The sequence below is a fragment of the Chrysemys picta genome, unplaced genomic scaffold (assembly GCF_011386835.1).
Source record: "Chrysemys picta bellii isolate R12L10 unplaced genomic scaffold, ASM1138683v2 scaf1526, whole genome shotgun sequence".
NCBI classification, from domain to species: Eukaryota; Metazoa; Chordata; order Testudines; family Emydidae; genus Chrysemys; species Chrysemys picta.
The window spans coordinates 1-14,679 of record NW_027054232.1 but is presented as its reverse complement, the minus strand read 5'-3'; the positions used below and the strand labels follow the sequence as shown (position 1 = coordinate 14,679).

At 44.5% G+C, this 14,679-nt stretch overlaps 1 pseudogene; it reads left to right on the top strand.

Moving 5' to 3' along the window:
- Nucleotides 1–1,088: 1,088 nt before the first annotated feature.
- Nucleotides 1,089–11,078, top strand: LOC135979985 (paired amphipathic helix protein Sin3a-like; annotated as a pseudogene).
- The last annotated feature ends 3,601 nt before the right edge of the window (nucleotides 11,079–14,679 follow it).

Here is a 14,679-nt window from a genome sequence, read left to right as displayed (position 1 = left end):
ACTGAGGCAGGGCATAATGTGAGAACTAGACGTAAAAAAATGAGAGATGAAAGGAGAGGGGTAAGACTATGAGAAGGTGCTCTTAGACACCAGGGTATGGACATGGTATGAAAACTAGATTAGAGGAGGGATATAGGTTTGCGAAGGGACTGCCAAGTAATAGGTACTTCTGGGATCTGTGTACTTCTAGACTCCTGGAATGTTCAGCAATTATATCTCTGCAAAGTTCCCATGTCTCATCAAAAGTATCTAGGCTGCCTAGATGTAAATTGTGATTCCTTAATCCTCAGTGGAGAAAGAGCTGTTTTTTCCCTTATGTCAAGATGTGAGAGGTCGAGGGTTGTCTGATTCCCAACTTGTGGTGTTTTTCCTTTAAACATGATCAAGTTGGTTACAGTGCACTCTTTGTGAAGTGACAGAATGGACTTCTTTCTTCTAGGCTAGGTATAAGCTGGCTGAGAGGTTCAGAGTTTTGTGTATGCCTGTGTTGCATGGGGTGAAAAGAATATCTAGTTACAGGACCATAACAAGTATCAGAGAAGTTTGAGAGCTCTGAAATGTCTGGCAAGTGGTTAAATCCATGTATTACATTATGGGATGTTACAGATACCAGGGACTCTTTGGGGCAGCTGGTTACAACAGTTGAGATTTCTGTTATTTGTAACTTCTCACAAAGCAGAATTCTGGGATATTGACAATGAACCCAGACCCAGTCCTGGGACTCTGTAGGATGTATACGGGGGGAAAAAACAGTTTGGTTTATGTTCTGTTGAATGCCCTCATCATCACCCTGGTTAGTGGGGTATAGCCATGCATTTGTGGCCTATTTAACCTTCTGTAAAATAACATAGCCACAAAACCAATCTAAAGATTCATGGCCATTCCTGGAGAATTTTGCTATGCACGTTGTACCACATTTGAAGTCCTTCTGAAACTTTCTGCTGTTTCAGTGGGCAATGGGCACTGAGCAGAAGCCTTACTGCCTCCAGCTTGTCTGGTCTAGGTTTTTATCCTGCACCCATCAGTGTGGTATCTTAGCATCTCTTAGCTTCTAAGGTTCTCTAAGCTTCTAAGGGCTGCTAAGGTTAAAGATGAAAGAGGAAGAGTGGCGAGAAGCCCAGAGAGGATTCAACAAGGTCTGGAGGGAGCAGAATGAGAAACATTACCTGAAATCCCTGGATCACAAGGGCATCAGCTTCAAACAGAATGACACCAAGGCCCTGTATGCAATATGTGTAGGCCCTTGACACCAGAACTTGGGTTGTTGTGATGGATAATGTGAACTCTGGCCCTTCCCCCATAGGGTTTGGGGTTGTAATGAAAGAGGAAATCCAGTTCACTGGCAGTGCTTTGTACAAGGGTCTTAAAGACGTGGTAAGTTGCATATGTGATACTCACCCATGCTCTGTGTATTTTGTCTTCCTCCCTCAGAGGCAAGAGCAGGCATCAGAAGATAATGCTGGAGTACCCATAGGCCCACACCCGTCACTAGCCTATGAGGACAGGCAAATCCTGGAGGATGCTGCTTCTCTTTATCATCCACCACGTGAAACAGCAGACAGGAATTCAGAAAGAGGACAAGTACAAAATCAAGTAGATCATGTACCACTTCATTCCGGACATGCTGTTTGCTGGGTGGTGCGAGCTCTCAGACGTGGAGGAGGAAATGGATGTGGATGAAGCCACTGGGGCTGCGAAAAAGCACAACGGAGTTGGGGGCAGCCTGCCTAAAGCCAAGCTGCTGTTCAGCAACACAGCGGCCCAGAAGCTACCTGGGGGAGGGGCGGAGGGGAGATGAAGTGTACAACCTCTTCTATGTCAACAACTGGTACATCTTCATGCGGCTTCACCAAATCCTATGCTTGCTGCTGCTGAGGATTTGCACCCAGGTTGAGCGGCAAATCGAAGAGGAGAACCGGGAAAGGGAATGGGAGCGGGAAGTGCTAGGCATAAAATGAGACAAGAATGACAGCCCAGTGTGTGGATCTGGTACTTGATCTGTTTCCTGGTGTCTTGAGGAATCTGTGTTCCTCCCTCTCACCTGCCTTTAGGTCTTGTCTCTGTAAAATCCGGTACCTGCATTTTGGTAGTTTCCAAAATGTGAAATAGAAGGATGCTGGTGGGCACTGAATGTAGCACAGCATGTTGTCAAGGAGGAGATCTCTAGACCTGACCCTGGGGCTTGGAACATCCTACTTCATGGGGCTGTGGGGGAGAGGTGTGGTATTTTGTATTGCTTTAACACTCCTTGCCAGCTGAATTTCTTAATTTTGGGTTGCGCTATTTTTCTACCTCATGAATTTACAAGTTGGATAAAAGTCTTCTCTTGCCCCAAGCTTGTTATAAAATATCTCAATGGAGGAGTCAGCCCCTGGCAATTGACAAAGCAGTCAGTTTTGGCTCTGGTATTAAAAAGTGTGTCTCCTTTTAAACTGGTGTTCAAATGATTTACCGACTAAAGAAAGCAGGGCAGGCGAAACCCAAGTAAGTCCAGGCAGTCCTATGTAGACCAGTAAAGAGCCTCCTTGATCTTACATTTTCTGTTACAATGTTCGTGTAATCTGAGTGGTCTCAGCAAATATATGTATTTAGAATTCTCCAAGGGCTGGTTTCCTTAGTGGTGATAATGCTACAGTACTAAACTGCCTATGGCTGCCTGTTTCCGGCCAGCTAAAACCAGAGTAAAGTAGCTAATTTGGACTGAAGCAAAGGAGGAAGTGTGGACAGTCTTTGTTGGCCTTGAGGGAGGCAGAGGTGTTTGAACCTATAACAATTAAAAACAAACAGAAAACACAGAGAACTTTTCAAATTCCCTTTAAATTGGCATTGTTCCTTAACCAGTATTTTTAAAAACTTTATTTTCATCTTCCCTTGATGCCTATACCGCAGTGATGAGTGTTAGTTCAAAACTGGGTGTACCCTGAATGGCTTTTTTCATTTTCCTCCCCTTTTTACTATGTTTCTGCTACAGCCCACAAAACCTTTTAGAAGCTACATTAGCACATTCAGCTTGGAAAGGCGGTAACTGTCTGTGTAGCTTGCTCTGGATAAGGTGCTGGAGAAACAGGAGACCTGGGTTCTAGTTCGAGCTCTGCTACTTAGTTACTATGTGACCTCAGGCAAGTTGCTTCCCCCAACCCCCTTGGTCTCTGTTTTACATTCTTCAAGGCGGGGCCTAGTTGGTTGTGTGTCTGAATGGTGGCAAGCACAGAGGGGTCGCAGATATAGTTTGGGACCTCTGGGTGCTAGTGAAATACAAGTTAATAATAATGTGCAATGCGTATATTTCATAAGAGCCTTAGGACATATCTGCATTCATATCTTTTTGGTGAGGTCTCTGCTTTAATGGTGTGCATAATGTTGTTTTGGTAGCAAGAACCTCTTTAGTTCTCTTTAGTTCTAAGAATTTTACCACCTCTGCCCTCCTCCATGAGGCCTCTGACGGGTTACAGACCTGGCATTAATTTAAAAAGCTCTCATTTAAAGTCTTACAACGTTGTTCCTCATTTTATTGACCATTCTGGTAATTCATCAATTTGTCTGAGACCTTCAACATGTGGCCCTTTTGCTCCCAGAACTCATAGTGGGCCTGTAGGAACTGCCTTTGAGGGGTGTTACAATGTAGTTCATGTTACACCTTCTCTTCCTCTAGTGGATATTGATGTGGAGGATTACTACCCAGCTTTCAGAGGGGTAGCCGTGTTAGTCTGTATCAGTAAAAACAACAAGGAGTCCTTGTGGCACCTTAGAGACTAACACATTTATTTGGGCATAAGCTTTTGTGGGCTATAACCCACTTCATCAGATGCATGGAGTGGAAAATACAGTAAACAGGTATAAATATACAGCACATGAAAAGATGGGAGTTGCCTTACCAAGTGCAGACTGTCCTCCACTATCCAAGAGATGCCTAGTATCAGGTGGGACCACATTTGAAGTGTTCTCTTGCTCTTAGAAAACCTGAAGCATTTGTAAACACAAGGACCAAAACTGTAAGGACTCTTGGAAAAGGTTCTGTATTTCTTTTGAATAACAACTTCCTTCTGGATTTCACACACGCTGGCTGGCTCTTGAAGCTGGTATATTTGTGGCTTTTAGCTGCTTGTTGTCACTTGAACTCTGTAAGCCCAAGTGTCGACTCTCACATGCTGGCTACCTCGATGATCCAATTTCTATGGAGAATTGTTAAGCACAAATTAGAGTATAAAGACAGGGCTAAAAACAAGTTCTTAATTTCAGTTTTGACAGGAAATCGGCAGTCAACCGGCTCTTTATTTAAATTTGGGAATATAATTAATAATTAGAATTTGATTTAATTATTTTTAATTTCCCCTCCAGAAACAACCAACTAATCAACCTTTGGATTTGGTGTAGCGATTCCATGGCAAGAGAACTGCCTAACAAGCCCTTCCCGCGTACCTCGATGGTCTAAATCTTTGCCAGCTGACAGGCATTTCCTTCATAATGCTCACTTAAAGGTTATTAATTCATAGTTACTTTGTATGTGTAACTGCATTTTGCCAGCATCATTATTTATTTTAAAGGACACAATGTTTTCCAATGGGTGTAGTAGTAATTCACAGTAGAAGAGGCTACTATGTTCATAACCTAAATAATTGTTTTTTAGTTTTAATACTTAGATGGCTAGAATTTTTTTTATTTATTTATTTATTTTTTTGCTGTGGTTTGACCAGACAGAGGTTTGAAGCAGGAATTTTGAAGGGTATGTTCATTTCTAATCTGCATTGATGGACATATTCTTTAGCTGGTTCTGAGACTTGCGTGGTGCATAGTGGAGAAGAACTGGAAATCTGACCAATTCTGCCACAGCGTATATGTATGCAGGGGAGATAAAATCGTTTCTCATCAATTATAGCTTTTGACATAAGTGTTTGCATGCAAACATGTAAGTCTAGAAGTGCAGGCAAATGATGAAGGCTCAGCCTGGCTTGTTTTGATTAATGTCAAACTCTGCTTGTTGCCACATGGAGAAGTTTATTTTGGAGATTTTCTTAGTGTTCTCTTTTGTCTACGGCCTGACTGCAGAAGGCAGGTTGTCCATAGTGCACACTAGTGCAAAGCCCTCTGACTGACTTGGGTTGGGGAAAGGGGGCTACTGCAGTATACAGTGCACCAAGTCCAGAGGCATTTAAAACCACTTCACTAACTCCTCTTCTCTGTGTCCTTCCTGCTCCCAGCTTCAGCACACAGTGAGCGATGAGATCTGCATGCAGGTGACAGAGCTTTACCTGTTGGGGAATAGCAACGGAGCTACCGGAGGCCTGCTGTCCTCACAGTCATCTCGGGCCCTTGTGGAGGCCACGTACCAGCGCAAAGCCGAGCAGCTCATGTCAGACGAGAACTGTTTCAAGGTAAAAACCATATCTGCCTGCAGTGACGCTTGGAGGAGGACTCCTGGAGGAGCTTGCTGAGAGAGGAGGGGAAGTACGAAGACTCGCTGAGAAAGGAGAATGGGCTCAGCTTTTCATTTTACGTAACTATCAAAATATCCCAAGGACCTCTGGACACCTGTGTGCTCCGCAGCTGTCATAGAGCTTGAGAGGGTGACCTGATTGTGCATTCTAGCCTGGTGGAGCTGCCGAGTACCTGCTCTGTGACTGTCGGTCTTAATATAGCCCTTGGCGGGGCTTGCATCAATCCAGACAGGAACTGTAGAACGAACAGGAAAAACAGAAGAATATTTCTATAAAGAGTTCCTCGGAAATGGGACATTTGCAAGGAAGATGGAAAAATACGTATCCTGAAGGAAAGCCGGGATTTGTCCCTGTATTTCTCAGTGTACCCAAAGCCAGAGTAATACTGTATTGAGTGATTGCTGTCACTAGGCTTTTAATCTCTGTCTCTCCCTCCCTCCTGTGGGGTGGGTCACTGACGCTTTCCACCTTTTTCTCCATCTCATCCATTGTAGACTGTAACGGTCTCTTACTAATATTTGTCACCTATGCGTTAAATAAACCTGACTCTCAGTTCAAATCAAATTCATACTTCTCGTCGCTGTGAAATCAGAAGTGGCCAGGCCCATCTTGAACTAGTGAAATTCATTGATAATGGCTTTGATATTTATAGGGCGTCTCTGTGTTCCCGGTGAGAGTCTCAAAATAAGCAGGGAAGCAAAGAATTGAAACTGCACAAATTGATCAGAAAACAGCATGCTGCTAAAAGGAGTCCAGCTCCTTGCTTTGCCTTTATAACCATCCCAATTTCGAGCAAACTCTGTGGGTAACAGAGAAATTTTTTTCTGATCGTTAATAAAATACCAACTGTTCACTGCAGCAATTCATGCTTTTTTCTTCCACCTCTCTTTAAGTATGTCATGGTTCTCTATCCAGGAATTCTCTTCTGCCCATATATGTAGAATAATTTCTTTCTCCTTTTACCCTCTGTTAGATTAGCTCCTTAGTGATCTAGAACTTTCCACTCATTGTCAAAACTCCTTCTGTGTTCAGATTGTGTAACTGGGGGCTAGTATCCTACCGTTGCATAAAGTTTATTGGATTTATTTTTCTGAATAATTGGTTACTAAATCTCCTTCCGCATTCTGCTTTGTAGCTGATGTTCATTCAGAGCAGAGGCCAGGTCCAATTAACCATCGAGCTGCTGGACACCGAAGAGGAGAACTCGGATGACTCCGTAGAGGCAGAGGTAAGAGCCGATTGTCCTTGGAGTTCAGCTGCAGCTATTAAGCATGTAAAGTTTAAATGGGGGATGAAGATGGCAGAGCTGTCAGTGTTTCAGATGCTATAGTTTATGACCTGCTTCTAGTCCTACAGGACACATTCATTCTGTGACACAGTGCACTCAGTGAATTGGGTTGAACAAGCCTTGTTGGCATCTCTTATTAAGAATTTCAAAAACCAGACAGTGCAGGTGCATATAGGGGGAGGGATAGCTCAGTGGTTTGAGCATTGGCCTGCTAAACCCAGAGTTGTGAGATCAATCCTTGAGGGGGCCACTTAAGGATCTGGGGCAACAATCAGTACTTGGTCCTGCTAGTGAAGGCAGGGGGCTGGACTGGATGACCTTTCAGGGTCCCTTCCAGTTCTATGATATAGGTATATCCATCCATGGGGGGAGAGTGAGTGGGACTTGTGTGAAATATATGGAGTCTCCAAAGGTTGCTTTTCTTTCATCCACTTCCAACCAAACCCCTTCAGAGTTGGGTTTGAATTGTTTGATTTGGCAGATGTTGGTTAACCCCTTGTGTTCTGTGCCCAATTTCAGCGTTGGTCAGACTACGTAGAGCGGTACGTCAACTCTGATTCTGCCTCTCCCGAACTTTCGGGAACACCTGGCCCAGAAGCCGGTTTTCCTGCCAAGGTGAGTGAACAAGCTGTGGCTGTGAAAAGTGACACACAGACCACAAGTACCCATGTCAGCAGAGGGAGAAAATCTTACTCTGTCACAGTGTTGGCTATTGCAGTCTCTTGTTTGTTTTTAGTACTCTGCCACTTTAGAAGACATTAACCTGGGAGTAGCATATAGAGACACAGTGCTGCTGTTTATTCCAAGAGCCCACCCTGGGCTCCTGCTCTCCAGTGACTGAGAGAGAGCATAGTCCACAGGCTGCAGAGAGGTCAGGGTTTGGGGAGTCACCAGCCCCGTTTTTTTTTTTGGCAATCCTGCCTTTGCTTACAATAGCCCTCTAGCTGAGTGCAGAAGGTGCTGAGTCAGTGCTTTTCGCTAGCAGGAAGTTGGTTGCAAAACAGCTTTGAAAGGCCCTCACTCTCTGTAAACAGCTGAGATCAGTGGGTTGGCTTATGGTAGACACATGAGCCTAACCGACTTTAATTTGTGACCATTCCACTCTGAGCAATACTTTGGGTTCCGAAGGGCTGGCCTGGAGCCACCAGATATGCCCAGCCTAGTGGACAGAGGATGGGATTCTTTGGTTTACAGGAACCTGAGGCGGATCCGTAAGTGTCAGCATGGTCGGGAGCAGCAGGAGAAGGAAGGGAAGGAGGGAAACAGTAAGAAGTCCATGGAGAATGTGGAGAGCTTGGACAAGCTGGAGTGTAAATTCAAACCGAACTCCTATAAGATGGTGCACGTCAGGGTTCGGCAACCTCTGGCACACGGCTCGCCGGGGTAAGCACCTTGGGGCCGGGCCAGTTTGTTTACCTGCTGCGTCGGCAGGTTTGGCCGATGGCGGCTCCCGCTGGCCGCGGTTCGCCGCTCCAGGCCAATGGGGGCAGCGGGAAGCCGGGGCCAGCACATACCTTGGCCCGTGCCACTTCCCACAGCCCCCATTGTCCTGGGACGGCGAACCACAGCCAGTGGGAGCCGCGATCCGCCGAACCTGCCGACGCAGCAGGTAAACAAACTGGCCCGGCCGCCAGGGTGCTTACCCTGGCGAGCCGCGTGCCAGAGATTGCCGACCCCTGGTGTACATGATCAAATCGGAGGATTACATGTACAGGAGGACTGCTCTGCTGCGTGCTCAGCAGGTAGGAGTTGAGTGAAAGGAATGGGATGAGCAGCTGGTGTTTCCCTGAACCTCTTGCTCCCAAAGGGCATCTGGGGAGAGTCAGATAAAGTGTCCGGGGTGGGGGGAGGGGTTGTTCTCCTGTAACATTTAGTAGTCTTCATATTGCTTTGAGGACTGGACACGACATAGTTTAGTCCACTGGACGCTGTAAACTTCCTCTGAATGTTCCTGAGATGTAACCCTTCCTTTCCTCCCCCTCCATTTCCCAAACTCTCCTGTTAGAGTAGACAGCTCTTAGCATCCTTTTACTCGTAGGTTTCTTGCCTAGGGGCACCTCACATTGGTTGCTAATCCCCCTTGTTAGGGTGGGCCTAAAAAAGGGGATAGCAAAGAACTGAAATGCTGAAAAACTGACCCGTGTTCTGACATAGCCCTCGAAGCTCATCTCATCAAGGAGCTGTGCCTCGACCCTGCAGTCACTGAGAATGGGAGTCTAGGGTTGCTCCCGGGCAGCGGAGCACTGCAAACGAATAGACCAGCTGCTTGAAAGTGCTGGGTGTGGGACTAGGATAGCCGCAGTGATGTCATAATTACAGAAAGGTCCAAGGTGGATAAAAATTGGAAGACTTTTTTAAAAATTAAATAAAATTCCTTTTTAAAATTTTTTGTTACTTATAAGTTTTTCTTTTTTAAAAATGAGCCAGTTTAAAAAGAAATCAGAATTTAATACAAAATATGTTGAGGCCTAAACTTAGAAGATTATAATAAGAGAAATAAATATGCTGAATCCATGACCCTCTCTTTAAAAACAAAAAACAAAACCACCATTTTCTAACATACTAAAAGTGTTTGGTTAATAAGAATCTGAAAATATAGTTATGGTGTACACTTCTAGGTAGCAAACAGATGTACCAAATCTACTGTAAAGTGTCTATTTAGTTGTAAGTCAAGGTGTTTTAATGGGTATATCAACTAATGAGTGCATCTTTCTTTAGAAAACAGCTGAAATACAAATGCTGATTTAAATCAGTCCACCCTGGAAATGTCACAATGCATATTTTCCCAGGACTCAGAAGTTCAGGTTCTAACAGAATAGCACAGCTATGGGAATATGTGTAGTAATTACTGGGACTGACTACTGTAATTAAGTCAGTGTTAAACTTAACTAACTCTTACTCATAACTCAGATTCCTTTTTGGTTTGAAATTTCTTAGGCTCTGTTTCGGTCCAAAAATAACTTTATTTTAGTGGGGGTGCCGTGTGCATGCGCGCATGTGCTGTGAGAGGTTGGGAACAAATATATCCGTCTCAGCACTCCCCTCTTCTATTCCAGCTGGAATTCTTGCACGCACGTGAGACTGTTTCCGTATTGTTTTGTATAAACCCCTGCATTGAAGGCTGAACACAGTCTTGCATCACCTGACACTGCCATTAATCAGGGAAAAGATATGAGAAGCTTAGCATTATTGCAGCGTTAGGGTTCTAATCAAGCAGTCAAGTCAGGAACTTCTGGAAATTACTTCTGTTGGGTGTTTAATTCTGCTCTGGTGCACATGTATGTTTTGTGTGTCCCTGTTTTGATTATTAGCAGAGTGTTGAATCCATTTCACACAATATACAGGATATACACTGTGGCAGAGTTAACATTCTGGTTCAGAGTTCAACAAACCTTTGATGATTTTTGACTTTGATGACTTCTGAGCACTTGATTTCACGGACTTAATTTTCATGAACACGAGGCTTTTGGGGATTTCCAGTTGGGAATAAGGATGGCTGTGCCTGCTTGTTCATACACTGCCTCCAATTTACTGATGCTTTCCCTTGATCAGTCGGCAAGGGTCAGTGTTTGTATTCCCAGTTCCCCAGCAGTGCTAAACATCTCAAATCTGTTGGCCTAGGGAAGTGGATTTGTTTTGGCTTTTTAAGTGTTTCGTGATCTTTTGTCTCTCCCGTTTCTGTAGTCCCATGAAAGAGTGAGCAAGCAGCTGCACCAGCGATTCCAAGCCTGGGTGGACAAATGGACCAAGGAGCATGTGACCCGTGAAATGGCAGCTGAGACAAACAAGTGGCTAATGGGAGAAGGGTTGGAGGGTTTGGTGCCCTGTACCACTACCTGTGATACAGAGACCCTGCACTTTGTGAGCATTAACAAGTACCGTGTCAAATACGGCACAATATTCAAGACACCGTAAAGTCCCTGAGTGAGGGAAGATCACGTGGTGTGTGTATGTGTGTGCGTATCCAGGAAACGAGGAAGATGCCTTTCTCCCCTCACTGTGTATCTCCGTAACATGGCCAGTTGACTAGTGCACAGCTGGTACATCCTGTCACCAGCGGGATTCGGTTTAGGAAAACGGATCTCTACAACCCTAAGCTGGAACTCTTGCCAACAGGCCTCTGACTTCAGCGTGCACTGTGGAGGGAAGGATCCTTTTCAGAACTGAGTGATCCTAGAGAAATGCAGCTAGCTCATATGCACCAGCACTTCTGAGACTAACTCCTCAATGGCCTGAACTTCAAGGGAAGAGAACTGGATGTTGCATACATCCTGACCGGAGTGGTGCATTTAAAGTTACATGCTCAGATATGTCGTGAAACCAGAGGTGCCTATCACAACTGGACTCTCAGCAGAAACAACACAATTTTAACATGTTCCCCTTTCTTTTTTGTAAATAAATGTACATATTGTCAATTTGTTTCCTTTTTTTATTAAAGGAAATATGCTTGATATGCTAGTATAACTGTACCAGCTTCTTGTGTACCATAGTACCAGGTGGCTTGAGAGTTAGTACCAACAAACAGACCTATGGAGACATTTATTACACTTTTTACCAAAGGGAGCTATCGTTGTAGTACTTTTGTGTGGAAATTGTTCTCTCCTTTCTTTTGTAAAGAAAAATACATCTTGGTTCTTATTGAGGAAGACACTCATTCACCCACGGCCCTGTTCCTGTTCTGAAAGGCACCATGCAGTTTGCAGTGTGGAGAGGGGACATTTGACCATTTTATTATTGGCTTCATAATCTGAAGTGTTGCTGAGCTACCTAGCTGGGGTTGATTGTGCTTATGTATTTTCCCTCTCAGTATTGGAGAAAACATCCAGTATTTCATTAGAGCTGCTTTGTGTCTATGTCTGTGTGTGTGTGTGTGTGAGAGAGAGAACGGCAAGGCGGGTAGGCAGTGTGATGCATTTCACTAGTGAAATCCACAAATGGGATATATATATTTTTTAAGCATAGATGTTTAGTGCTGGCAGATATTTAAGCATTGGAAGATTTTGGTTTTCAGACAAGTTGGCATGGACTTCGTAAGCCACGACAGACCCAACTGCACTGTCTCTCCTCAAAGGAGGCATCCTTTCCTTGCACAAAACAATGCTGCCAGTTGTGCCCGAACAGCTTCCGTGTCCCAGCTGGAGAGCTGTGAATGCAACTTTGCTGTTTTTCAAAGTCCACTTCTGAAATCTGTCCCAGGGATTTCAAGGCAGCTGGTTGTCCCCTCAGAACTAAGTTCTCTTCCCTTCCCCGGCAGAGAGATGGAGAAATTGGGGAGAGAGGGTCGGGGGAAGGCAATGGCTCCAGCCTTTGTGCAGCTGGGAGAGCAGAGTGGTGAAAATGCATGGCCTATAAGGGTCACTAGTCATTGGCAGCCAATGTACAGAGAGTAATTCCAGCCATTGTGATGAGTGGGAGCCTCCTATGGAAAGAGGAAAAGAGAGTAAAGAGCCCACGGGGGAGTTTTCAGAGTTGGCCAGCAATAAGTTACCTGTCCCGTTTCTCCTCCTTTTGCTGTGTTCAGACAGAAAGGGGGTTTTCTTGTGTCCTCTTCCATTTCAAAGGTTTTACACACGCTCCCCTGTGCCTCACCCCACCCTCAGGTGTTTCTTTTTAATATATGTTAAAGCTGATCTGGAAGTGGAAGTCAGGATGATTTAGACTTTACCAGCTTGGAAGTAACAGCTGCTGCTGCTTTGTGGGTGTTTTGTCCAAGAGTGTGTGCCTGCATGTTATTTGAGAGGAATGGGATTAACATGGCGGGATTCCTGCTGTTCAAGGTACCCAGGAAAAAAACCCAATAAAACACAAGGCGATCTCCTCCTGCAGCAGGGTTTTCACCTACAGGTTGTGGAAGCAGAGAAAGAACTGACAGAAAGGAACTGCAATGCATGACAGCTCGTTAGCAAGAGTCAGGCTAACTGTAACCCTAATAACGCGAGATTTGTAGAAGCGAGGATTGTGTGAGGCGGGTGGGAAAGAACTGTGTGTGAAGTCGTTGTGACCTTGTATAGATAAGGTATAGAAAATATTGTATGTTGGCTAGAGTCAAAACAAGTGAGGAAATAAGATATCAAGATGGCCTATGTATAAACAAAATGCAGCTGTCCCTCATTAGTTCTGTAATGAAAGGTATAAATGCTTGCTGTAATTAGTTACCTGAGAGAGACCTGCTTAGCTCTCTCCCTCTGCACAATTGTGAGAGTTAATAAAGCATCTGACTTGCTGTACCTAAACAAAAGAATGAGAACTCTGTTTTTCTCCGACAAGCTTTCATCCCTCCCGATGTCTGACTTCTGAGCTCCATGCTCTGATCCCTGCCTGTACAGTAGCAAGATTTCTTTTTACTTTAAATTGCTTTTTGTATTCTGTAATGTGATCCTTGGCCACCTATCCATGTGATGATTTCTATACAAATGTAAACTTGACTGTAGTGCAGTATTTCCATTAAAATATCAGGGCTAATCATTGTGTTCAGATTTTTCTTCCTTCTTGATCATACACAATGAGATTTTGACACACACTCTCCTGGGGAAAGGGAGGAAGATGCATCTGATGGAATCACTCCTTTAATAAAAACAGAAGTAGAGGTGGTGGGAGAAGATAGTAGTAGACCTGAAAGTTTGATCTCTGTTTAGGACCCTCACAAATGACCAATGTTTGACTTACCCTAGCAGATAAATGTAAGGGTATCGCCTCTGGATTCCAGATACTAATTTGTAAGCAATTCCCAGTTCCTGTTCAGAGGTTATAAACTCTTTTTATTTTGTAGCAGTTGCAACATTCTGTGGTGGTCGAGAGCTAATAATTAGCCACCTCTTCCACTGGAGTTGGGAGGTTGCCCCCATCCCCCCCAAATCCCTTGAGTCATTCTGGGAAACGCAGTAATACAATTTACCAGCCAGTGGAAATGTCAAAAAAAAAAATCTATCCCTCCGTCTTGTTAGCAGCAGGGCTGTTAAATAACAAATCAATCCTTTTTGGTTCCTTAACAAATTAACAGTTCTCTTTAGCCCAATTCTTTTTTGATTTAGAGCTGTCTTCAGCACTCCCTTTGCCTACATCCAGTGCTTGGAGATTGAGGTCTATCACAAACACAGTCATGGTGTTTAGGGCCACTAAACTCCAGCCCCCTTGACGTGAACTTTGCATTTTTTTAGCCTAAATGGTAACATTGCACTTTATATGGCTCAGTATTTTGTGGAAGAGGTTAATAGTTTTTCCTCCCTGCTTTCTGTCTCTTCCCGTTGGGTGAGGAAGCCCCCTGAGGTAATTGTGTTGTATAAATACACAGGTAGAACTACCAGAAAAGCTCAACCAGCTGTCATTGGGTATCCAAAGCCATAAGCTAAGGAGCACTGAATACAGACTGTAAGTCTATTAGTAACGAATCGGGGGACCCGAGAGATGCAAATAGTGGCAATGTCTGAAGGTGCTCTAAGTTACTGGATAGCCTGTCTGGTTTTCAACAGTGCTTTGAGCCTCCCTTTGAAGTCACCCCTTTTGGACTCTGAATTTAGGGATGCCAACTAGCAAGGGTCATAGAACACAATGATCCCTTCTGGCCTTAGAAGCTTGTCTGACTGCCTGTATAACCCAGAACTTCCCCCAAAACATTCCTTTGGAACTGCAGCTTAAAAAAAAAAATCCCCAAAAGATGCGTGTGGAAGTGCAGCCCACTGCCCCACATGCATGTCTGTCAAGCTGGGCCGTTGGAGTACTTTCGAGGGAGCCAGAAGATCTGGTGAGTGCTGTCTTGACTCAGTGACGCTGCCAAGCGTGTTTGTGTGGCCAGACCAGGAGCACTGCAGTGTGTGCAGCTTCCTTCGCCAGCAGTTGGTGACAGGTCAGCAAAGGTTTGTGACTTCAGGGTAGCCATTCTGTGTCTCCAGGCAGTTTCTTGCTTGTTTCTGTAAGGGCTGCCACATCTTACTGAAGGCTGAAAATCTGAGGAAGCAT